We start from the raw sequence: 24,037 nt of genomic DNA, 5'->3' as shown, positions 1-24,037 counted from the left end.
ACTGCTAGAGATGCAGCTTCTCGGTCCTGGTTCCACCTGTTCAGTCCTTCCAAGAGGTACAGTTGGAAATTTAGACTGTTGGCACTCGTTCCTTAAGATAGTAGAAAGGTAAACACAATGATGCATTTATTTGTTGTGTTTGGTCATCTGTAAATTATTAATTGTGCCACTGTTTCCAGGATAATGGTACATTATCCTGGAAACAGTGGACAACAGTCACAGTCGACGTAAAGCAGCTGAGGTGGAGCCACACTGGCATTACTGTACCTAGACATGAGGCCAGCTGCCATTCCGTCCAGGGCAGGACCCTCCTGAGCAGACAGGACACTGATGAGGATTTGCCCTCTCTCATTGCTTACAGATGTAAGCCACAAGGCTGTCCCCTTAGCAGTGCCTGAGAGCTTCTTGGTGATCTGCAATGGCACAGAAAACAAAGTGAATTAAATTTAATAAATTGTTAAATCTGTATCTGAGCACCAGGGTAATAATTACGTATATTTACATGCATTTACTGTACTTTACGGCATTAAAAATACTTACCTTCTTTGTGGAGTCCATTTTTAGGATGCTGCCAAAGGTGGACGTTATGCTGGCTTTGATGTGGTCCAGCCTGCTCAAAATGTCACGCCCATAAACAGCCAGCATCCATCTGTGTGATGGAACATCCACAGGCTCAGGAGGATCCTGGAATCTGACAGGGATAAGGCTTGGCCTGGCAGCAAAGTCAGAGCACGCTCCAAGGTACCGGCAGAGACGCTTTAGCCATTCCTCACTGTGGTTCTCCTTCAGCTGTCTTACCAAGCGGGTGGGACTGTTTCCAAGTGCCCTCTCCCTCAGGAAACGGATCACCCGCACATCACAAGCGAATCTGTATAAAACAAAGGGAAAGAGAGACCGAATGAGACAAACATTAAAGCCTTCTAAATTCTTGATAACAAACTAAGGCAAATTGATCTATGTATACTTACTTTCGAGTCAGAATCAATCTGAACTCCAGCCTGTGAGCCAAGTCCAGCTGGTCCAAGATTGTCTTGCTGGAGGAAAGATATGTTGTCTTGCAACCAGCTGAACTGCACCAGAGAGTCTCCGTGATCATAAGGTAATACCTGTCCACATCCAGAATATGGCGGGCTCTCTTGTGAGCTCCATAGCTTGTGAGCTGTGTACCACAAGCAGGACAGGACAGCTTGACCTTCCACAGGTGGTATGGCATCCATAAAAGAAGCCGGTGTTGGAAAAAGCGCTCAGGAGCGGGGACCTGATGGTATATGAGGGATGGCTCTGGTGGATCATACCACAGTTTCAGGTCTGTGCGCAGACGCTGGTTTTTCCACAGGGCTGCTGAAATCCACTTCTGGTCTTGAGGCGGTATGGTCTTCAGCAGCTTTGTGGGCAGCCAGGCAGTGTCTGAAAAAGGTGGGATCCCCACATTCTTAGGCAATGGCGAGGTGAGAGGAGCAGAGGGGGTTCCAGAGGAGACACAGGAGGAGGTGGCAGATAGCACTTCCTATTTTATGACAAATAAAATAAAATACGGTAAGTTAAATAAATAGATATGATAACAATCTACTCAAGAACAGTTCCTGATTCAAGTGTAGTAGAATATCTTCTTACAGCTGAGAATGGAAGACGCTGGGCTTGATACAGGAACAGGAGAGGGAGGAAGAGACAGAGGAGAAACGGTCTGCAGAAACGTCTTGGGACTGCGGTCAGGTGGTGACACTCTGCTTTTTGTGGGGCTTATGATGGGGCTGGATACATCAGCGGTCTGAGGGAATAAAGTCACAGTTCACAATATAGGATAACCATATATGCTAATGAATGAATGAATCATTATTGGCATAGCAGTCAATAAATCAAATCAATTCAACATGGAATGAATGCATGAAAGTCCCACTATAGTTACTGCTACATGAAAACAATAACAGTGTACCAGTATATTTTTTTAATCAAAGTCAATCTATGTATCATTCTCTTTACATTACCTTAGGTGAATGCTTCCGAGCCAAACTTAAGTTTGGCTTTAACATGGCACCATGAGAGCCACCAAACCGTGGCTTTGTAAACTGCCAAAAAGAAGAAATTAACCTTAAGTGGAGCCCAGTACATTTTAATATAGTTGAATATATTAATAATATAAATATTAGCATAAGTAAATCCTCATTACTCACTGATGACAAAGTCAAAATCGGCTTTTGAGGCATCTGCCCAGGTTTTACGGCAGCTGACGAGGAACACGCAGATGAGGAGCCTGGTTGAGGTGTCCCCAAAGAGGACACAGGGACAGAGCTGGAAGGCTAGAGGTTCGCAGACAAGAGAGTGAAATTGTAATAATTCAGAATGCAACACCAACACCTCGTAATCTTATGAGAGACCTCTGGTACCTTGTTTGTATGGAAACCGCAGTTACAGGCCCGAGTCCCTCCAAACAGAGACGCCTGTCCCCTCTGCTGCATCGGACATTTCTCAATCTGTAATATTGACAGTGAAGCATAAGAATGTGTCTCCTTTTAATATGACATAGATTTGTGTTTTATGATCACTTTGTCCAAGTTTACCTTCTGATACAGATCATGCCACTTTTTCTGGCGTGGTGCCGGCCTGTTTCCTGCCTCAGAGGGCCAGACCCCCGACATCCACTCGTCATCGACCATAGATCTGTGCTTCTTAGGTTTGGAAGCCATCTGTCATTAATTGAGAAAGAAACATGGAGTTCATACCAAACCTACTAAGGTTTATAATAATTCAGTTCATTACACAATATAACCAAATCAATGTGCACAGTTATGTACACTATTATATTACACTATTATAAGAACACCTGCATACAAAGAAGCAAATTCTAACACATTTCAGCTCAGTGTATAATGAAGTAGTATGCTATAAGTGCTTGTTACATACAATCACACACAGTTTATTATCAATTAGTCTAATATATTCAAGTTAAGCCTTGTGTCACAACAGGTGCAACACCCGAATACAATACAAATCTCATTGATAATATATACTGAATATGCTCTAACATTATACTGATGTTATACTGTAACGTTACTGTTGAGAATGAATGGAGGTACCGGAGGATAGTAACGTTATGATCATATATTTTTCTCGGAGAGAAACCAAATGTGCACAATCATCTGAACTCCTTATGTTGTTATTACTAGCGCAAAAAAAGAGGATTTTGCATGGAGGTATGATAAGCTACATTTAAAGCTAATATAACGTTAGCTTATGACGAGCGTAACGCGATACTAAATGAAAGCAATGTTACCTTTATCAACGGACACTATGATCGTATGCAGTGCTAGTGAACCATATTGATATGAACATGTAGAAGCAATGTCAAACTGTAAATTATAGATGAAACCCCTTTCAAAATCTAACCGTCGATGACGGCGACGTGAAAATCGTTTCTCTGTATATTCGTTGTTCTCTGTAATAAATATTTAATACCTATCGGGCTAGCTAGGTGTCTTAACACAATAATTAAACAGTATCTTACTTGTTTTGTGGTTGAGGATGAAGTTGAACTCTTCTCGACGTCTTTTGGTTGAAAATTTAAACCGGCCGGTCTCTCGGAAAAAAAGAGAAAAAACAGACGTTCTGCGGACTTTCTGCGGCTGCGCGCGAACCCAATTTTGGAAAAGGGGCATCGTGATTGGCTGTCAGCAAAGATGGAAATAGCGAGCCCAGATTGGTCGGCCGTCCAAATTTTGGAGAGGGGCCGCAACGATTGGCCGAGAGCAAAGATGGAGAAAGATGGAAATGGGGCAACGTGATTGGGGGAGATTATACAGACTCTCGCCCTCCCGCTACCGCTATCCAGGCTTCGTTTGAGCCTCTCTCTGGAGGGAACGATCGCCCGGAGTCCAAATGAAGGGTTGGGCCAAAAAAGACCACGCAACTTTTGTCCATTAACAACTCCTTGTGGCATGGAGGAGGATTGTCTCTGATTTGCATGTAGCTGTGGAAGACAAAGACAGGTTGCAAGCAGTTTTCTGATTTGCGCAGTACGAATACATATTTGTGTCTAAATGCTAATGGTTTACGAGAAACGGAGTGGGGGTCACTCAGGTATGATTTGTATTCCAGCATTCCATCGGAAATTGCCATCTTACTCCCTGGGGTTGGCCTGCAATGAACTGGATTCTGTTTTTGTGACCAATTGACCTTCAGTGGAGTTCTGAGCACGACCGACAGATCACACAATAATCTTACCGCCTGAACAGGGACTTGAACCCTGGACCCTCAGATTAAAAGTCTGATGCTCTACCGACTGAGCTATCCAGGCTTCGTTTGAGCATCCCTCTGGAGGAAACGATCGCCCGGAGTCCAAATGAAGGGTTGGGCCAAGAAAGACCACGCAACTTTTGTCCATTAACAACTCCTTGGGGCATGGAGGAGGATTGTCTCTGATTTGCATGTAGCTGTGGAAGACAAAGACAGGTTGCAAGCAGTTTTCTGATTTGCCCAGTACGAATACATATTTGTGTCTAAATGCTAATGGTTTACGAGAAACGGAGTGGGGGTCACTCAGGTATGATTTGTATTCCAGCATTCCATCAGAAATTGCCACCTCACTCCCTGGGGTTGGCCTGCAATGAACTGAACTCTGTTTTTGTGACCAATTGACCTTCAGTGGAGTTCTGAGCACTACAGACAGATCAAGCAATAATCTTGCCCTGAACAAGGACTTGAACCCTGGACCCTCAGATTAAAAGTCTGATGCTCTACCGACTGAGCTATCCAGGCTTCGTTTGAGCCTCTCTCTGGAGGAAACGATCGCCCGGAGTCCAAATGAAGAGTTGGGCCAAGAAAGACCACACAACTTCTGTCCATTAACAACTCCTAGTGGCATGGAGGACCATTGTCTCCAATATGGATGTAGCTGATGAAGACTAAGGCTGCGGTCGAATAGTCAAATTTGCTTAGGAACCTTCCTAACTGAGTGAAATGACCCGGAAGTATTATCGTAGCCGCCATGATAAGAGCTGTTCGAATTCTCTAACTGTTAAGGAAAGGAGCTTCAATGCTTCCTTTAGTATCTCCTTTAGCATAGGATACACCGGACCATCCTTTACGAAAGGAAAGGAGGTAATGCCGTCCCACAATTCCTTGCGGTAGCAGCATATAAGGCCGACCGGTCATGAGAAGAAACGAACAAAATGACTGACAAATCCCGCAGATCGTCGTGTAAGTTACTGATGTGTTTTCATCTTAATTTAATTATATGTTGAAAATGAAGAATAATGACATAGGATCTCAATTCATCCAATTTTATTTTTATTTTTTTTAATTCGTAGCAATTTTATAGATTGTGTATATGTGAATAAGATCTGAATAATAAAGGTATGCTTTAAAAGCATAATAATAACATGTACAGTAGTGGCTTTGTAACGTTGTAAATGTGCCATGATTTATCAGTTTTCATTCAATCATACCTATTGGTATTTTGTCTATAAATATGAATGGACAGGTGCATGATCAACCTTTCTCAATGTGATCACCATTTTGTTTCACTTTTGTGACTGGCGTGGTCTATTATTCTTTTTTGTTACATTTCATTTCCAATCATGGTAATCGCCTAATATTCGTGAGAACGCTGATTTTTGTAGTCCATCTTCGGAAAATTGTAGTTTCACCACGACATTCGACGTCATCAACATCCGCCGTCGCGTGATGACGTAGACTAAGTGTAAGTGCAATCGGATTCTCTAAAAACCGCGATCGTCTTCTCCTAACTCCTCATGAATTCTCCTTCTCATCTTTCCTTAACCTCGTGACGTTTTCCATTGAGGTTAAGGAAAAGTGGTTAGGAAAGGACTTAGGAGCTGATTTTTTTGACTATTCGACCGCAGCCAAAGACAGGTTGCAAGCAGTTTTCTGATTTGCCCAGTATGCATACATATTTGTGTCTAAATGCTTATGGTTTACGAGCAAGAAAGTGGGGCCAAGAAAGACCACGCAACTTTTGTCCATTAACAACTCCTTGTGGCATGGAGGAGGATTGTCTCTGATTTGCATGTAGCTGTGGGAGACAAAGACAGGTTGGAAGCAAATTTCTGATTTGCCCAGTACGAATACATGTATGTGTCTAATGGTAATGGTTTACGAGCAACAGAGTGGGGGTCACTCAGGTATGATTTGTATTCCAGCATTCCATCAGAAATTGCCATTTTACTCCCTGGGGTTGGCCTGCAATGAACTGAACTCTGTTTTTGTGAGCAATTGACCTTCAGTCGAGTTCTGAGCACTACAGACAGATCAAGCAATAATCTTGCCCTGAACAAGGACTTGAACCCTGGACCCTCAGATTAAAAGTCTGATGCTCTGCCGACTGAGCTATCCAGGCTTCGTTTGAGCCTCTCTCTGGAGGAAACGATCGCCCGGAGTCCAAATGAAGAGTTGGGCCAAGAAAGACCACACAACTTCTGTCCATTAACAACTCCTAGTGGCATGGAGGACCATTGTCTCCAATATGGATGTAGCTGATGAAGACTAAGGCTGCGGTCGAATAGTCAAATTTGCTTAGGAACCTTCCTAACTGAGTGAAATGACCCGGAAGTATTATCGTAGCCGCCATGATAAGAGCTGTTCGAATTCTCTAACTGTTAAGGAAAGGAGCTTCAATGCTTCCTTTAGTATCTCCTTTAGCATAGGATACACCGGACCATCCTTTACGAAAGGAAAGGAGGTAATGCCGTCCCACAATTCCTTGCGGTAGCAGCATATAAGGCCGACCGGTCACGAGAAGAAACGAACAAAATGACTGACAAATCCCGCAGATCGTCGTGTAAGTTACTGATGTGTTTTCATCTTAATTTAATTATATGTTGAAAATGAAGAATAATGACATAGGATCTCAATTCATCCAATTTTATTTTTATTTTTTTTAATTCGTAGCAATTTTATAGATTGTGTATATGTGAATAAGATCTGAATAATAAAGGTATGCTTTAAAAGCATAATAATAACATGTACAGTAGTGGCTTTGTAACGTTGTAAATGTGCCATGATTTATCAGTTTTCATTCAATCATACCTATTGGTATTTTGTCTATAAATATGAATGGACAGGTGCATGATCAACCTTTCTCAATGTGATGACCATTTTGTTTCACTTTTGTGACTGGCGTGGTCTATTATTCTTTTTTGTTACATTTCATTTCCAATCATGGTAATCGCCTAATATTCGTGAGAACGCTGATTTTTGTAGTCCATCTTCGGAAAATTGTAGTTTCACCACGACATTCGACGTCATCAACATCCGCCGTCGCGTGATGACGTAGACTAAGTGTAAGTGCAATCGGATTCTCTAAAAACCGCGATCGTCTTCTCCTAACTCCTCATGAATTCTCCTTCTCATCTTTCCTTAACCTCGTGACGTTTTCCATTGAGGTTAAGGAAAAGTGGTTAGGAAAGGACTTAGGAGCTGATTTTTTTGACTATTCGACCGCAGCCAAAGACAGGTTGCAAGCAGTTTTCTGATTTGCCCAGTACGCATACATATTTGTGTCTAAATGCTTATGGTTTACGAGCAAGAAAGTGGGGCCAAGAAAGACCACGCAACTTTTGTCCATTAACAACTCCTTGTGGCATGGAGGAGGATTGTCTCTGATTTGCATGTAGCTGTGGGAGACAAAGACAGGTTGGAAGCAAATTTCTGATTTGCCCAGTACGAATACATGTATGTGTCTAATGGTAATGGTTTACGAGCAACAGAGTGGGGGTCACTCAGGTATGATTTGTATTCCAGCATTCCATCAGAAATTGCCATTTTACTCCCTGGGGTTGGCCTGCAATGAACTGAACTCTGTTTTTGTGAGCAATTGACCTTCAGTCGAGTTCTGAGCACTACAGACAGATCAAGCAATAATCTTGCCGCCTGAACAGGGACTTGAACCCTGGACCCTCAGATTAAAAGTCTGATGCTCTACCGACTGAGCTATCCAGGCTTCGTTTGAGCCTCTCTCTGGAGGGAACGATCGCCCGGAGTCCAAATGAAGGGTTGGGCCAAAAAAGACCACGCAACTTTTGTCCATTAACAACTCCTTGTGGCATGGAGGAGGATTGTCTCTGATTTGCATGTAGCTGTGGGAGACAAAGACAGGTTGCAAGCAGTTTTCTGATTTGCCCAGTACGAATACATATTTGTGTCTAAATGCTAATGGTTTACGAGAAACGGAGTGGGGGTCACTCAGGTATGATTTGTATTCCAGCATTCCATCAGAAATTGCCATCTTACTCCCTGGGGTTGGCCTGCAATGAACTGAACTCTGTTTTTGTGAGCAATTGACCTTCAGTGGAGTTCTGAGCACTACAGACAGATCAAGCAATAATCTTGCCGCCTGAATAGGGACTTGAACCCTGGACCCTCAGATTAAAAGTCTGATGCTCTACCGACTGAGCTATCCAAGCTTCGTTTGAGCCTCTCTCTGGAGGAAACGATCGCCCGGAGTCCAAATGAAGGGTTGGGCCACGAAAGACCACACAACTTCTGTCCATTAACAACTCCTAGTGGCATGGAGGACGATTGTCTCCAATATGGATGCAGCTGATGAAGACAAAGACAGGTTGCAAGCAGTTTTCTGATTTGCCCAGTACGCATACATATTTGTGTCTAAATGCTAATGGTTTACGAGCAAGAAAGCGGGGCCAAAAAAGACCACGCAACTTTTGTCCATTAACAACTCCTTGTGGCATGGATGAGGATTGTCTCTGATTTGCATGTAGCTGTGGAAGACAAAGACAGGTTGCAAGCAAATTTCTGATTTGCCCAGTACGAATACATGTATGTGTCTAATGGTAATGGTTTACAAGCAACAGAGTGGGGGTCACTCAGGTATGATTTGTATTCCAGCATTCCATCAGAAATTGCCATTTTACTCCCTGGGGTTGGCCTGCAATGAACTGAACTCTGTTTTTGTGAGCAATTGACCTTCAGTGGAGTTCTGAGCACTACAGACAGATCAAGCAATAATCTTGCCGCTTGAACAGGGACTTGAACCCTGGACCCTCAGATTAAAAGTCTGATGCTCTACCGACTGAGCTATCCAGGCTTCGTTTGAGCCTCTCTCTGGAGGGAACGATCGCCCGGAGTCCAAATGAACGGTTGGGCCAAAAAAGACGACGCAACTTTTGTCCATTAACAACTCCTTGTGGCATGGAGGAGGATTGTCTCTGATTTGCATGTAGCTGTGGAAGACAAAGACAGGTTGCAAGCAGTTTTCTGATTTGCCCAGTACGAATACATATTTGTGTCTAAATGCTAATGGTTTACGAGAAACGGAGTGGGGGTCACTCAGGTATGATTTTGTATTCCAGCATTCCATCAGAAATTGCCACCTCACTCCCTGGGGTTGGCCTGCAATGAACTGAACTCTGTTTTTGTGACCAATTGACCTTCAGTGGAGTTCTGAGCACTACAGACAGATCAAGCAATAATCTTGCCGCCTGAACAGGGACTTGAACCCTGGACCCTCAGATTAAAAGTCTGATGCTCTACCGACTGAGCTATCCAGGCTTCGTTTGAGCCTCTCTCTGGAGGAAATGATCGCCCGGAGTCCAAATGAAGGGTTGGGCCAAGAAAGACCACACAACTTCTGTCCATTAACAACTCCTAGTGGCATGTAGGACCATTGTCTCCAATATGGATGTAGCTGATGAAGACAAAGACAGGTTGCAAGCAGTTTTCTGATTTGCCCAGTACGCATACATATTTGTGTCTAAATGCTAATGGTTTACGAGCAAGAAAGTGGGGCCAAGAAAGACCACGCAACTTTTGTCCATTAACAACTCCTTGTGGCATGGAGGAGGATTGTCTCTGATTTGCATGTAGCTGTGGGAGACAAAGACAGGTTGCAAGCAAATTTCTCATTTGCCCAGTACGAATACATATTTGTGTCTAAATGCTAATGGTTTACGAGAAACGGAGTGGGGGTCACTCAGGTATGATTTGTATTCCAGCATTCCATCAGAAACTGCCACCTCTCTCCCTGGGGTTGGCCTGCAATGGACTGAACTCTGTTTTTGTGAGCAATTGACCTTCAGTGGAGTTCTGAGCACTACAGAAAGATCAAGCAACAATCTTGCCGCCTGAACAGGGACTTGAACCCTGGACCCTCAGATTAAAAGTCTGATGCTCTACCGACTGAGCTGTCCAGGCTTCTTTTGAGCATCTCTCTGGAGGAAAGGATGGCCCAGAGTCCAAATGAAGGGTTGGGCCAAGAAAGACCACACAACTTCTGTCCATTAACAACTCCTAGTGGCATGGAGGACCATTGTCTCTGATTTGCATGTAGCTGTGGAAGCTGGACACAGCTCTCACTTTGGTTATATAGGGACCGGATAGCTCGTAGCAACGAGCCCGGTGCCCCATATTCCCGCAGTACCCCCCACAATACTCCCCGAGGGACACGGTCGTAGGCCTTCTCCAAGTCCACAAAACACATGTAGACTGGATGGGCAAACTCCCATGCCCCCTCCAGAAGTCTCGCAAGGGTAAAGAGCTGGTCTGTTGTACCACGGCCAGGACGGAAGCCGCATTGTTCCTCCTGAATCCGAGGTTCGACAATCGGCCGGAGCCTCCTTTCCAGCACCCTGGAGTAGACTTTTCCGGGGAGGCTGAGGAGTGTGATTCCACGGTAATTGGAACACACCCTCCGGTCCCCCTTTTTGAAAATGGTAAGCACCACCCCAGTCTGCCACTCCACTGGCACTGTCCCAGACCTCCACGCGACACTGAAGAGGCGTGTCAACCATGACAGCCCAACAGTGTCCAGAGCCTTCAGCATCTCAGGGCGATTCTCATCCAACCCTGGCGCCTTGCCGCCGGGTAGCTTTTTGACTACCTCGGCGACCTCTGCCAGGGTTACTGGTGAGTCTTCCCCTGAGTCTTCAGACTCTGCCTCCTCTATGGAGGACGTGTTGGCTGGATTAAGGAGTTCCTCAAAGTGTTCTTTCCACCGTCCGACGACATCCACAGGTCGGGTCAGCAGGTCTCCGCCCCCGCTGAACACAGCTTGGGCCAAGCCCTGCTTTCCCTTCCTGAGACACCCGACGGTTTTCCAGAACCTCTTTGAGGCCGACCGAAAGTCCTCCTCCATGGCCTCCCCGAATTCCTCCCATACCCGAGTTTTTGCTTCAGCGACTGCCGCAGCTGCAGCCCTTCTGGCCGAACGGTACCTGTCTGCTGATTCCAGAGACCCCTCGGCCAGCCAAGACCGAAAGGCCTCCTTCTTCAGCTTGACGGCCTCCCTCACCGCTGGTGTCCACCAGCGGGTTCTTGGGTTGCCGCCGCGACAAGCACCGACGGCCTTCAGGCCACAGCTCCTACCAGCCGCATCAACAATTGAGGCTTTGAACATGTCCCATTCGGACTCCATGTCCCCAACCTCACCCGGGATGTTGGAGAAATTCTTCCGGAGGTGTGAGTTGAAGACCCTGCAGACAGGGGCCTCCGCTAGATGTTCCCACTTCACCCTCACTACACGTTTGGGTTTGCCAGGTCTGTCCAGCATCCTCCCCCGCCACCTGATCCAACTCACCACCAGGTGGTGATCAGTTGACAGCTCTGCTCCTCTCTTCACCCGAGTGTCCAGAACATGCGGCCGCAGATCTGACGATACGATAATGAAATCGATCATCGATCTTTGGCCTAGAGTGCTCTGGTACCAGGTACACTTATGAGCAACTCTATGTTCGAACATGGTGTTTGTTATGGACAATCCATGACTAGCACAGAAGTCCAATAACAAAACACCGCTCGGGTTCAGATCGGGCAGGCCGTTCCTCCCAATCACCCCCCTCCAGGTACCGTCATCGTTGCCCACGTGAGCGTTGAAGTCTCCCAGAAGAACTAGAGAGTCTCCAGGCGGTACCCCTTCCAGGACACCACCCAGAGACTCCAAGAAGGCCGGGTACTCCGAACTGCTGTTCGGTGCATAGGCACAAACAACAGTCAGAGACCTTCTCCTCGCGACTTGCAGCCGCAAGGAGGCGACCCTCTCGTTCCTCGGGGAGAACTCCAACACAGCGGCGCTCAGCCGGGGGCTTGTGAGTATCCCCACACCCGCCCGGCGCCTCTCACCCTGGGCAACTCCGGAAAAGGAGAGAGTCCAGCCTCTCTCCAGGAGTTTGGTTCCAGAGCCCACGCTATGTGTGGAGGTGAGCCCAACTATTTCTAGCTGGTAACGCTCCACCTCCCGCACAAGCTCGGGCTCCTTCCCCGCCAGCGAGGTGATGTTCCACGTCCCCAGAGCTAGCCGCTGGAGCCGGGGGTCAGCACACCCAGGTACCCGCCTTCGCCTGCTGCCCGACTCCCACTGCACCCGACCCCTATGTCCTACTCTGCGGGGGGTGGGCCCACAGGTCGGCGGATCCACGTCACTTCTTCGGGCTGAGCCCAGCCGGGCCCCATGGACAAAAGCCCGGCCACCAGACGCTCGCCTGCGTGCTCCCCTCCCGGGTCTGGCTCCAGGAGGGGGCCCCGGTTTACCCGTGCCGGGCGAGGTACTCTGGTCTATCATGGTCCGCTTCATAGAGGTCTTTTGACTTTTTGGCAAGTCATTAACTTGCATTGTAGCGAAATCCGTGTCAATTTCACGGAAATTTGAGTGATTCCGTGGCTATTCCACGGATTTTGAGTTACGTAAATTCGTGGCTATTTCACGGATTTCTGTGAGACCAGGTTGAAAGTAAAATATGGTGGTTGTAGTGTGATGGTCTGGGGCTGTTCTGTTGCTTCGGGACCTGGAAGACTTGCTGTGATAAATGCAACCAGGAATTCTGCTCTCTACCAAAAAATCCTGCAGGAGAATGTCCAGCCATCTGTTCATGACCTCAAGCTGAAATGAACTTGATCCAAAATAACCCCTGTATGGCTGAAGAAAAACAAAATGAAGATTTTTAAGTGGTAGTCAAAGAATTAACCTGAATCCTATTGAGATGCTTTAGCATGACCTTAAAAAGATCGTTCATCCTCAAACCCTCCAATTGTGCTGAATCACAACAATTCTGCAAAGTGGTATGGGCCAAAATTCCTCACACAGGGCCACATAGGTTTGGATTTTGTTTTCCATAAATAATAGAAACCTTAATTCAATATCAGCAGTTTGTGTTTGTCTTTGACTAGTATTTGTTTAATGTGAAACATTTAAGTGTGAAAAACATGCAAAAAAATAAGAAATCAGGAAGGGAGCCAACACTTTTTCACACCACTGTATAATATGGAGTCCTCAGCATATAAAGACACCTGGGGCCTGTTCAACAAAGCAGGTTATCTGAAAACTCTGAGTATGTTAACCCTGAAATGAGGGAGCTTCCCATTCCAAAAAGGGAGGTAACTTCAGCTCCGGCTGAGTTGCCGTGGTAACTGACAACATACTCCGAGTTTCTCTGTCTCCGCCCTCTTTACCATCAAGCTCTAATAGCCTGCTCCCACTGACAGCTAAATAACACTGCCCACTCCAGCAAGTTTTCTGTTGTCCCACAGTCAGTATGGTAAAACATAACAAAAACAGGGATTTATTAATCTTGTATTGTACCTAACCTAATTTATCAGCTATGGAATTCATCTGCAGATGGTCCAGTCCTCAAATTAATGTAAGGCTGTGTAGTCTGGACAATTGCTGGAACTACCTTTTGCTTTGTGCAAATCTTGCAGCCCCTTCCAGCAGGTAAAGAGGAGTGAGGAGTCAATGACTACATTAAAAGGTTATAAAACAGAATTTCCAAAAGTCATCCGAAACTGTGACAGGTCCTTGCAAGATGAGCTGTGGTGATAAATGTAGTATATTCACCAATGAAAAAGTATGGGTTATTTTTAATTAATTTGAAGATGTATTAAAAGATCAGACATATAGCAGTTTAAAAATGCATCACAGATGATTTGACAAACACACAGAATCAGACCAACAGTAACAGTCTCTGTACAGGAAACTCCTGCTTGATTAAGATATGAGCAGCTCTGATTTAGGAAATCCCACTGCATCATTTGGAAAAACAACAGGAACATGGGGTATAGGTATAAAGTAACAGAAATAGGAAAACTACGCAGTTGCTATTCGGACCAAGGACCTGTTTGTGTATCTTGAATATTGTATCTGTTTTGTGATACTTGTCATTAAATCCCTCACAGGGCTGTCTTTCTAAGAAACTCTTGTCGTCTATTAAGATTTTCCACTACACAGCTAACAGGTATTCCCACTCAGCTGAATCAAAGGTTTTTCATGATTTCTGTTCTGACAGCTTGAGTGGATTGAGCAGAAGAAGCTGAGCACATTTCATAGGTGGCACACATTATAAAATGATTGCCTGCCTGGCACAATGCTTGGTTGGTCTTGTGATACAAATTCCCACATTCACTGTTTCTAGTTTTCTGTCACATACTTCCTGTCTGTTCCTGCAGCCACATTACCACTTCCTCAAACCAGTTTGATCTCTGACTTTTGATCCAGTCCCAGTCACCAGACTCTCACATCCAGCCACTCTCTGCTGCCCTGCAGTAACCTCTTTCCTGCTGTCCCAGTTACCTGAATCCCCTGCAAACCTGCTCACACCTGTTTCCATGTTTGTTCACTAGCCCTGCAGGATCTAACTGGCTCTTTTCTACTTACTGCTTTCCAAATCATTAACGTTGCTCACGTCTTGATTTCCAGCCTCTGAACCATGTTATCATCTAGAACATCAACCTGCATCACACCTGAACACTTACCTGTAACTACCTGTGTCTCTTTTAACTTATGTTATATTTTTGTACAAACCCCGGGACTGTTCCTGTCTGCTCAATGTGCATTTTACCAACCTGCATAAAATAGTTTTATTAAGGACTTTTAAGGACAGCACTGCATGCTCACAAGGTGAAAGGCACCGCAGTCCATTGGTCTTAAGTCTGGCAAAACCCCCCAAAATGAACAAATGCTGTGATTCGTCTGGAACATCTCAGCTCATTCTTTATTTCCATGGGGCATTTTCAATTAGCACAGACCAAGCAAAGAATGTGACCCCCAACCAATTGGAGCAACGAAGCATGTGACGTATTGCATTGATGTATAAAGAGAACTGATACAGGGTTTGAGGTGGGGCTTTGTTCATTCTTATGAAAGCTGCTCAGTGGTGGATAAAGCCAAAAATGACTTCAATGCATGAAAAATACCCAGATTTTCTGCAGCTCTTCTGCATCTAATTGAGTCTGAGGTGCACTACAGACTTCCTGTTTAGCGATCCACTTACTTTAATTTGAATAAAACAATTCAATCTTATGGCCTTTCTACACTTTTTAATGTTATCAGACAGAATGGATCAAATTCTGACAGTTAAACAAGTCATTTGGCAGGTTGTGATTTACAGACGTTTCTTTACTGATGGAAGTGAGAGTGTGGACACTGAAGAAATATCTTTCCCGAAACTCAAAACTAGACTTAAAGCTGGCAAAACTTTGAGGTTAAGGCACCGGGCTGGAGACTTTAGTGAGCTATGATGCACATTTTTTATATGCTGTAAATAATGCTGTAAATAAGCTACACAATTTTACAAATGAATACAAATTGTTTTTGGCGTATACCATTGAAAAATGCAAATTTAAATAAATAAAACAACCGTTTCATTTCATATAATTGTTTTGTGACAGTCACAGGGAGCCACTGCAGATGGCCTGAAGAGCCACATGTGGCTCTGGGGCCGCAGGTTTCCTGCCCCTGGGCTAGCACCATGGTAATGAGCTGCCATTGGTGTGTGCTCGTGTGAATGCAAGGAAATAATTTGGTAACGGATGACTGCTCATTGTGTCGACATCTTTTCAATCTTGCGCATAGAAATATGGGTCCAAAGGCTCTGTGGTTTGAAAATATACCCTAGAGTCCAATGACTGCTGACGTGTTTCTTAAAAAATTAACTCTTGCTAAGAATGGTTAGGTTTAGGCAAAAAAAAATACTTGTTTAAGGGATAGAGAATACTTTTTTTCAGACTATCGGGTCTGTTGGAACTTGATTTTGCCTTTTTTCAGTCATCAACATCAAGTAATTTCCAAACAAACATCACCAAAAAGGGACAGTACCCTGCAGCCTGAGGGGCCAAAATAAGATTGCAAAGCCACAAACGCTTGGACTGTGAGTGCACGATAATAACTGAAGGTTGACATAATTAACACATGTGGACTCTTTCATGTGGACTGTGGTGGCTGAATCAGAGATCAAACATTGTTGGGTCTTTGATAATTTAATGGCGTGCCTATTACAGGAACAGCTCTGTCAGTAAAAGGGTCTGCTTCCCTTATCATTGAGACAAAAGTTTTCCTGCTTTTTGTACACAGAATGTCCCCCTGCCACCACAGGGGAATTTTAAAAAAAAGCCAAATCATCAGAAACGGTCCCACTTCTTTAATTCTCTACAAGAGAACACACTGAACTATACTTTATTTAGGTTAAAACAAAAAGGTCAATGTTTGAGGAACACAAGAAGACAAGACACCACAAAAAAGACACTTTCAGTTTCAGAGGGAATTACTAAATTTCCATATGGTAAATTTTCAACACACACACACACACACACACACACATATAGATTTCTCATAAAACAGAAACAGGAAATGTGTGGTTTAATGGTGGTAGATATTCAGAGGGTTTAAGCTGCAGGTTGTCAGTTTATACCAGCTCGCAGAGATGGAGGGCGTTCTGGCAAAACTTGTTTCTGGGAAGCTCAGCACCTACGCTGCGATAACTTTGATGTTTACCTACAATATTCTGCTCGACAGGGACTTTGCGTGTACCTGTCAAAAACAAGCCTACACCTGTGATCTCTACCTGATTCTACCAGTTTTTATAATACTTCTCTTGATGCTGTGGATGGACCGGTTGTTCCAGATGATCTGCAGAAACCTGTGCTCTGGTGTGTTCAAGTGCTGTGGCTGGGTTGGGTTTGGTTTTTTCTTCTATCACATTGCCAAGGCAGCTTTAGTGGGTCTGCTGTGGGCTGCTTTCGTGTTCATTGATGGAGACTGGTACGTTTGCTGTTTGAATGATCACTCTGAAGAACAGGTAGTGTTAGCCTGCAAAGCCACAGAGAAGATCACAGAGCACGAACATGCAACCATCTCTGAACTGAAGAACAGGTCCAGGGTGAGTTTTAACACTTTTAACATTTTGTCTTAAGAAGACTTAATGCTGTTATAATAAACAAAATAAAATAAATCTTTGTTCCTTTTTGCAGACCATTGGTGGCTGGTTACTCTTTAGTATTGTTTTGGGGGGATTTCTTTTACAGCTCTTTGTACGGACAAAATGCTGCGGGACAAATAGCTGTTGCAATAGAAAGGTACTCTATGAAAAAGTGCTTTTAGAGGAGCAGGACGATGTGCTGATGGAGCTTTTGAGGACATCAGCAAAGGAGACATTGAAAAAGGAAATGAAGGACAAATTCCGTGATGAACGATGGGAAGAGTGTTTTGATGTGGCTGGAAACCTGATTAAAGGATACACCGAACCAATCATTCCAGATAACGGGGGGCGACAACAACATGGGCCACGAGAAGCTGGGGACCAGGTAAAGAAATAGCAATTTAACTTCTTCATTCAGTTCATTCAATGTCTTTCGCAAAAAGTTGTATGTAGGTAGAGAGAGAGAGGTTCAATGGTTCTTTTTTGTGTTTTTGTATCTGCATTTTCCAAGAATTTTGTTCAGTCAAATTTAGTTTGTTTCGGACAAGATTTTGTTTCTGCAAAATGGGCAGAGCTTAAACTGGAAATCAGTTTTTTAGCCTGAAATTAATTGATCAGACATTTCTATATTCATTATTTATAAGATAACTTTTTTTCTTCTTTTCAATGATTCAGACACATTCTCAGGAGTTATCCATGCTTTTAAATCATCAGATTATGTGTTGGTGAAATCAGTAGATAACGTGTCTATGTCTCACAGGTTGAAATGACTCCTCCTTGTGCTGAAAGGGAAACCACGAACCAGAAGAATGAGGGCTCAGATGGCGCCCCAAGAGAAGACCTTCACTTGAGGGATTCTTCTCTGTGATCTTTCTCCTTCTCAGCACAAAAGACCTCCATCCTCCTGGCTTCTCCTAAGCATGGTGTGTAAAAAAAGGATGGGTTAAATTCAGAGTTTGAATTTCCCCATTGTGGGACTAATAATCCATATATATATATATATATATATATATATATGGATTCATCTGCATATAAAAACACCTGGTGGTTGTGGTTACCCCTAATTCCTCCCTCTGATTTTAAGGTTTGATGGACAGGTTGAACAAAAAGTTGGACAATCTACGAGCCTGTGCATTATGAGCAGTTACAACTAGAAAATTGCCCTAAATGGAGTGCAGATCCCGAAAGGTCCCTCCCCCCACCCGAACAAAGAAAAGTTTAATTTCAATTGCCTGGTGAGAAAAGGGGTGAATTTTGCTGTATTATATGTGTGCCAAATTAAAGGAGATGCTTGTACAGATACAGAGAAGATGGTAACCCTTAATTTATTATTGCATTTGCTCGGTAATGAGAGCTGCCTTATTTCCTTCATTTTTTTTATGGAGTTCTGATACCAGCTCAGAGTGGAACTGTGCAGCAGCCAGCAAATGGTTCATGACCTGCTTTAATCTTTGTTCATCTTCAAAGTAAGCCTGGCCGATCGCCGGATATACCTTTTGCTTTACGAGCCCCTACCAGTAGGTAAAGAGGAGTGAGGAGTCACTGACTGCTTTTAAAATCACTTCTTAAAAAACACTTTTATAGACTTGCTTTTATGTAATGCTGTCTATCTCACCACTCCTTTTTACTTCTTCACTTTTTACTGTTTTACTCCTTTTATTTTCTTGGTATCTGAGAATGTCTTGTGATTGTTCATGTCTCTTATTGTTTTTTTTAAATGTAAGAATTGTTTTTAGCCTTATGGCATCATTCTGTCCAAGCACTTTGTAAACTGCTGTTTTTAAAAGGTGCTATATAAATAAAGTTATTATAATAATTATAATAATAATAATTATTATTATTATTATTATTATGGTAACACTTTACAATAACCAACTAAGTAATGTTTATAGATGGTTTATAAACCAATTATTAACCATTTACAAAGTGCTATAAATATTTAATCGTTAAATGTTTCAACCAATTTCTTAAAGGTATATGAATCATTTCAGAATCATTAACATACTTAATATGGTGTTAAAATGTTATAATGAGTGCAACTAAAACTATTCATGAACTATTAATTTAAATTTAATTGTTTGTTAATGGTAAAGTAACTATGAACTTACATTAATATACCATCTATTTGTGATTTAAAAATGATTTAGTTCGTTAAACATTAATAAATGATGTATTTACCATTGTAAATGGCCGATATATGGTTTATAAATGATGATTAAACATTAATAAACTATCTGTTTACCATTTATAAATGATGGTTATTGTTAAGTGTTACCATTATTATTAGTAGTAGTAGTAGCAGTATTAGTGGTATTGGTGACTATATAAAAGGGTTATTAAACAGGATTTTCAAAAGTCATCCCAAACTATGAGAGGTCCTTGCAAGATGAGCTGTGGTGGGGATAAATGTAGTATATTCACCCATAAAGTATATTTTTGTAAGACAGCTAACAGGTATTCCCACTCAGCCCAATCAAAGGTTTTTTCCTCACATTTTAGGAAAACATGATTTCTGTTCTGACAGTTTGAGTGGATTGAGCAGAAGAAGCTGAGCACATTTCATAGGTGGCACACATTATTAAATGATTGCCTGCCTGGCACAATGCCTGGTTGGTCTTGTGATACATTTCCCATTTTCACTGTTTCTAGTTGTCTGCCACATACTTCCTCTCTGTCTCCGCAGCCACATTCCCACTTCCTCAACCTTTGCTCCAGTCCCAGTCTACTACATGCTACATTTGGATGATTTACCACCTGGGCACCAGTAACATCTTGTTTTACATGTTTTCTAGAGTGTAGCCTACAGATGAAGTGTTTGTAACTATGGTTATAAACCAATGATAGAGATTTTGTGGATTGTGCTTAAAAAAAAAAAAACTATCAACCTCTGTAGCACCAGTGCTTTTGGAAAAAAAATAAAAATAAAGTTAATGTACAGCCCTGTAATGTATATATCAGTGTTGAACATAACGTCCCAACAGGCCATTATGAGCCTATTTTATTTTAATCTTTGAACCATTTACCTACCTGGTGGAGGTATTACTTCAAAGGATCAGACAATTGCAGCAACAGCTCTGTCAGTAAAAGGGTCTGCTTCCCTAACCATTGAGACAAAAGTTTTCCTGCTTTTTGTACACAGAATGTCCCCCTGCCGCCACAGGGAAATGGAAAAAAAAAGCTGTAATAGCTCAGAAAGGGTTCTTCACATCTTTAATTCTCTACAAGAGAACATACAACTATCTTAAGGCTGAACACACTGAACTATACTGTATTTAGGTTAAAACAAAAAGGTCAATGTTTGAGGAACACAAGAAGACAAGACACCACACATAAGATACTTGCAGTTTAAAATGTTGATTACATAATATCCATATGATTAACTCTGTTCATTTGTTTGTTTTTTGTTTAACATACTTGCCAGGTTGATATCTTAATTGATGGAATAATGACTTTGTAGATGGACCTCACTATCAGTGTTGTTAATGTTGGTTATTTAGGACGATGTAGTTAAGCTCTGTTTGCCAGACACAATTCTTATTATTCTCTTATGACACTCTGTTAATATTTAGACCTACCCTCATGCTAAATAAGAGACACACAGTATATAAATAGTGTACTGTATAAAATAAATAACAGTCACATTCATGATGTTTTGATTATGTTACATTCAGCTCAACTTTTCTCTACGTTTTAGTCCAGACCACATAAAAATACACAGAATACCTATGCATTCTACTCAGGTTCATGGAAATATTAAGGGATTCTCTGACCAGATCATTTTCACTTTAATGTTAATGTTACACTTCCTCACAATGTTAAAAAAGAATGTGTTCGCAAACAAATATAGGTATAGTATAGTTCAGCTAAATTGTTAAAATAAATTTAAGAAGCACATTATGTAATCAACGGTGACACAGGGCTTTTTAGAGGCTTTCTGTGCATGTTCCACCTTGTGATTTGGAGCAGGAATCACTTTGCGTATCTTCAAAAATCTAAAAGTCACTCCTCTGATCTGAGGCAGACTGAGGCCGTAAACTAGAGGGTTATTGATCGGGGGAAGTATCAAAAACTCCAGAGATAAAACAAAAATGACAAATGGGTTAACTTCATTAACCTTAAAATGACCCAGCAAAAGTTCACAGAAAAGACAAAAAGTATAAGTCAGAAATGTGACAATGTGAGGCAGGCAGGTTTGTAACGCCTTTCTTCTGAATTCAGACGAGCTTCCCCGGCAAACAAGCAGAATACGTAGATAGCTGTACAGGACAAAGAACATGGGGATGAAGATGATTGTTATTGCTGCAAACTGACCTGCTACAAGATTCAGAGTTGTGTCCACACAGGAGAGCTTAACCACAGGCCAGTTAGAACAGAAAACCCTGTGCAGTTTATTTCCACATAACGGTAATCGAACAGTAAGTGACAGACAGAAGCCACAAGCAACAGCAGGGTAGAGCACGGCGCACATTAGAAGATGTGTCACCTTCTTAACTGTCATTTTACTGTGATAATGTAAAGGCTGGCAGATGGCAACAAGTCTATCGTAGGCCATGATGCTCAGAATAGTCATCTCACATGATGCATAGGTGTAAATTATATAGATTTGAATGAAACATGAGGGACGTGAGATCAAATGAGTGTCAGACAGAATGTCAGACAGAAACCTGGGGAAGAAGCCGGCCGAGCCGTACAGAGAGTTCAAAGACAGACTGCAGATGAAAATATACATGGGCTGATGCAGAGACTTCTCCAGGCAGATTGTCAAAAATAATGACAGCATTAATAAAGATTATAGTCATGTAGATCAACAGACACAGAATAAAGAACAGATATCTGAGTGACCCATAGTCTGCAAACAGAGTGAACTGAAAGTATAAAGGATTCAGGCTGCTGTTGCTCTTCATGTTTGCACAACAGCACAGCTGGAAGAAGAGAGTGATGGAGGGAAAGAATAAGGGGAAAGTGAGTATTCAGTTAAATGAAAAGATATATTCAAGTTATGCAGATTCAAAGATGAGTTTTAAATAGCCCATTTTCAAAAGTCGTCTTTACAATCATTCACAGAAAGCAAACCTATTTGAAACAGTTGCAAATAAACTATTATAGAAGCTGTCCACTTTTGTGTCCTATAATATCAGAGAATTTCAGGACAAATATCTGCAAACAAATTATAAGGTATGAATGTGATTATACAAGTCATGTCCAGCTAATAAAGTCATAAAGATATTCAGAAAACAGTCTTTCCTTCACTGCATGTAGGTTTTAGAAACATGCACAGCATCCTGCCCAGACCCACAGCAAATGATATGCGGGAATTTTTTATTCTGCTGTGCTATAACACTGAGAGCAGCCACCTGCTCACAAAGGGTCCAAAGGGAGGGGCAAGGGTAGGCCACAAACTGACTACAGGTGCAGTGGCGGTTCTAGACCAATTTTACTGTGGGGGCCAAGGAGGGTGTTTAATCAGAGGGGCATATTTTAAAAAGATGATATTTAAGCATTCAAAACCTTTATTTTAGCTTATTTAAAAATATAATTTAGGTAGATTTGGAAGATACAAATACATTGATTGAAACAATGAGACTCACCAACAAGAACTTATTTTTGTACGACAATGATATTTCTCATCTTTGTGCACAATTGTTTTTTTATTTATTTTGAAAGTGCAGTACAGTCAGAATGATCTTTTTTACAAGCTTTTATTGCTTTTATTTAACTACAAAATGTACACATTTTGGGTTCCTTTTCTGTACAATGCGATTTTGTTTGAAGAAAAAATAGGTAAGAATTGTTCCGTCATTCATCGTTATAAATTGGGGCCACAGCAGGGGCCAAAGGCTTCTTCACAGGGGCAGTGGCCCCTGGAGGGTTGCAGGACTGACAGGTCAAGGACTGAAGTGCCCTTGAGCAAGGTAATAGTAGTACTGCTCCTAAGCATGGTGTGTTCACTGGTGTGTCAAAGGATGCATTAAATGCAGAATGGCAAAATAACTGGGGCCGGATTCACAAAGCATTCTTAAGAAAAAAATGCTTGTTAAGTGCCACTTTTTTCTTAACTTTGCTCTTAAGACCTTATGTCCTTCAAACTGCACGTAAAAAAATTGATTTCAAAATTAAGAGTGAAGCTAGGTTTCTTTTACAGAAACAAATCATGTTTTTCCCTCAGGGCTCGGAAGCTTCTGGTCTCAGCCACCTTCTTGTCTTTACTTGACTATGGCGATGTTGTATACATGTCAGCTTCAGCCACCTGCCTACAATCTTTAACTCCGGTGTACCACTGTGCCCTGAGATTCATCACTGGCTGTAGCCGCCTCACCCACCATTGTGAACTCTACGCTAAAGCTGGCATGCCATCCCTTACTGTAAGACGTCATACGCACTGGATGACCATGATCTATAAGGCTCTTCTTGGCCTGCTTCCCATTTACCTATGCACTTTCCTTAAGAGATCTGGCAGCCGTTATGACCTCAGATCCAATGATATTGTGCACCTTTCTGTCCCTCGTGTCCGGACCGAAAAAGGTAAAAAAGCATTCAGTTTCTCTGCCCCCTCTGCTTGGAATACCCTTCAATCTGAGCTGAAACTATCAGAACTGATTCCTTTGGGAGCATTTCGCACAACTCTCAAAAAACGTCAATGTAAATCTTTTGCACAGTGCTCATGTTCCTAATTTGCTACTGTATTTATCACTGCTGCACTTTATACTGCTTATTTATGCTACCTATTTATACCGCCTATTCACTTGCACTTTAGTACTTTTAATATGTTGGACTTTTCGCTGCCTGTTTATTGTTATTGTTCGTCTGTCTTGTAACTTTTGACGTGTGCTGCTGCCTTCTTGGCCAGGTCACCCTTGTAAAAGAGGTCTCGATCTCAATGGGTT

At 42.6% G+C, this 24,037-nt stretch overlaps 8 non-coding genes and 1 pseudogene across 8 annotated transcripts; all 9 read right to left on the bottom strand.

Moving 5' to 3' along the window:
* Window positions 1-1,588: 1,588 nt before the first annotated feature.
* LOC131971190 (olfactory receptor 4E2-like) lies at window positions 1,589-22,057 on the bottom strand (annotated as a pseudogene).
* Window positions 4,219-4,291, bottom strand: trnak-uuu (transfer RNA lysine (anticodon UUU)). The gene has a single exon. It is a non-coding gene; the product is annotated as a tRNA-Lys (tRNA).
* trnak-uuu (transfer RNA lysine (anticodon UUU)) lies at window positions 4,679-4,752 on the bottom strand. The gene has a single exon. It is a non-coding gene; the product is annotated as a tRNA-Lys (tRNA).
* trnak-uuu (transfer RNA lysine (anticodon UUU)) lies at window positions 6,279-6,352 on the bottom strand. Its single transcript has one exon. It is a non-coding gene; the product is annotated as a tRNA-Lys (tRNA).
* trnak-uuu (transfer RNA lysine (anticodon UUU)) lies at window positions 7,882-7,954 on the bottom strand. The gene has a single exon. It is a non-coding gene; the product is annotated as a tRNA-Lys (tRNA).
* On the bottom strand, window positions 8,345-8,417 carry trnak-uuu (transfer RNA lysine (anticodon UUU)). Its single transcript has one exon. It is a non-coding gene; the product is annotated as a tRNA-Lys (tRNA).
* trnak-uuu (transfer RNA lysine (anticodon UUU)) lies at window positions 8,986-9,058 on the bottom strand. Its single transcript has one exon. It is a non-coding gene; the product is annotated as a tRNA-Lys (tRNA).
* On the bottom strand, window positions 9,450-9,522 carry trnak-uuu (transfer RNA lysine (anticodon UUU)). The gene has a single exon. It is a non-coding gene; the product is annotated as a tRNA-Lys (tRNA).
* trnak-uuu (transfer RNA lysine (anticodon UUU)) lies at window positions 10,092-10,164 on the bottom strand. The gene has a single exon. It is a non-coding gene; the product is annotated as a tRNA-Lys (tRNA).
* Window positions 22,058-24,037: the final 1,980 nt, after the last annotated feature.

Source organism: Centropristis striata, chromosome 5 (assembly GCF_030273125.1).
Source record: "Centropristis striata isolate RG_2023a ecotype Rhode Island chromosome 5, C.striata_1.0, whole genome shotgun sequence".
NCBI lineage: Eukaryota > Metazoa > Chordata > Actinopteri > Perciformes > Serranidae > Centropristis > Centropristis striata.
This window is presented reverse-complemented; position numbering and strand designations above follow the sequence as displayed.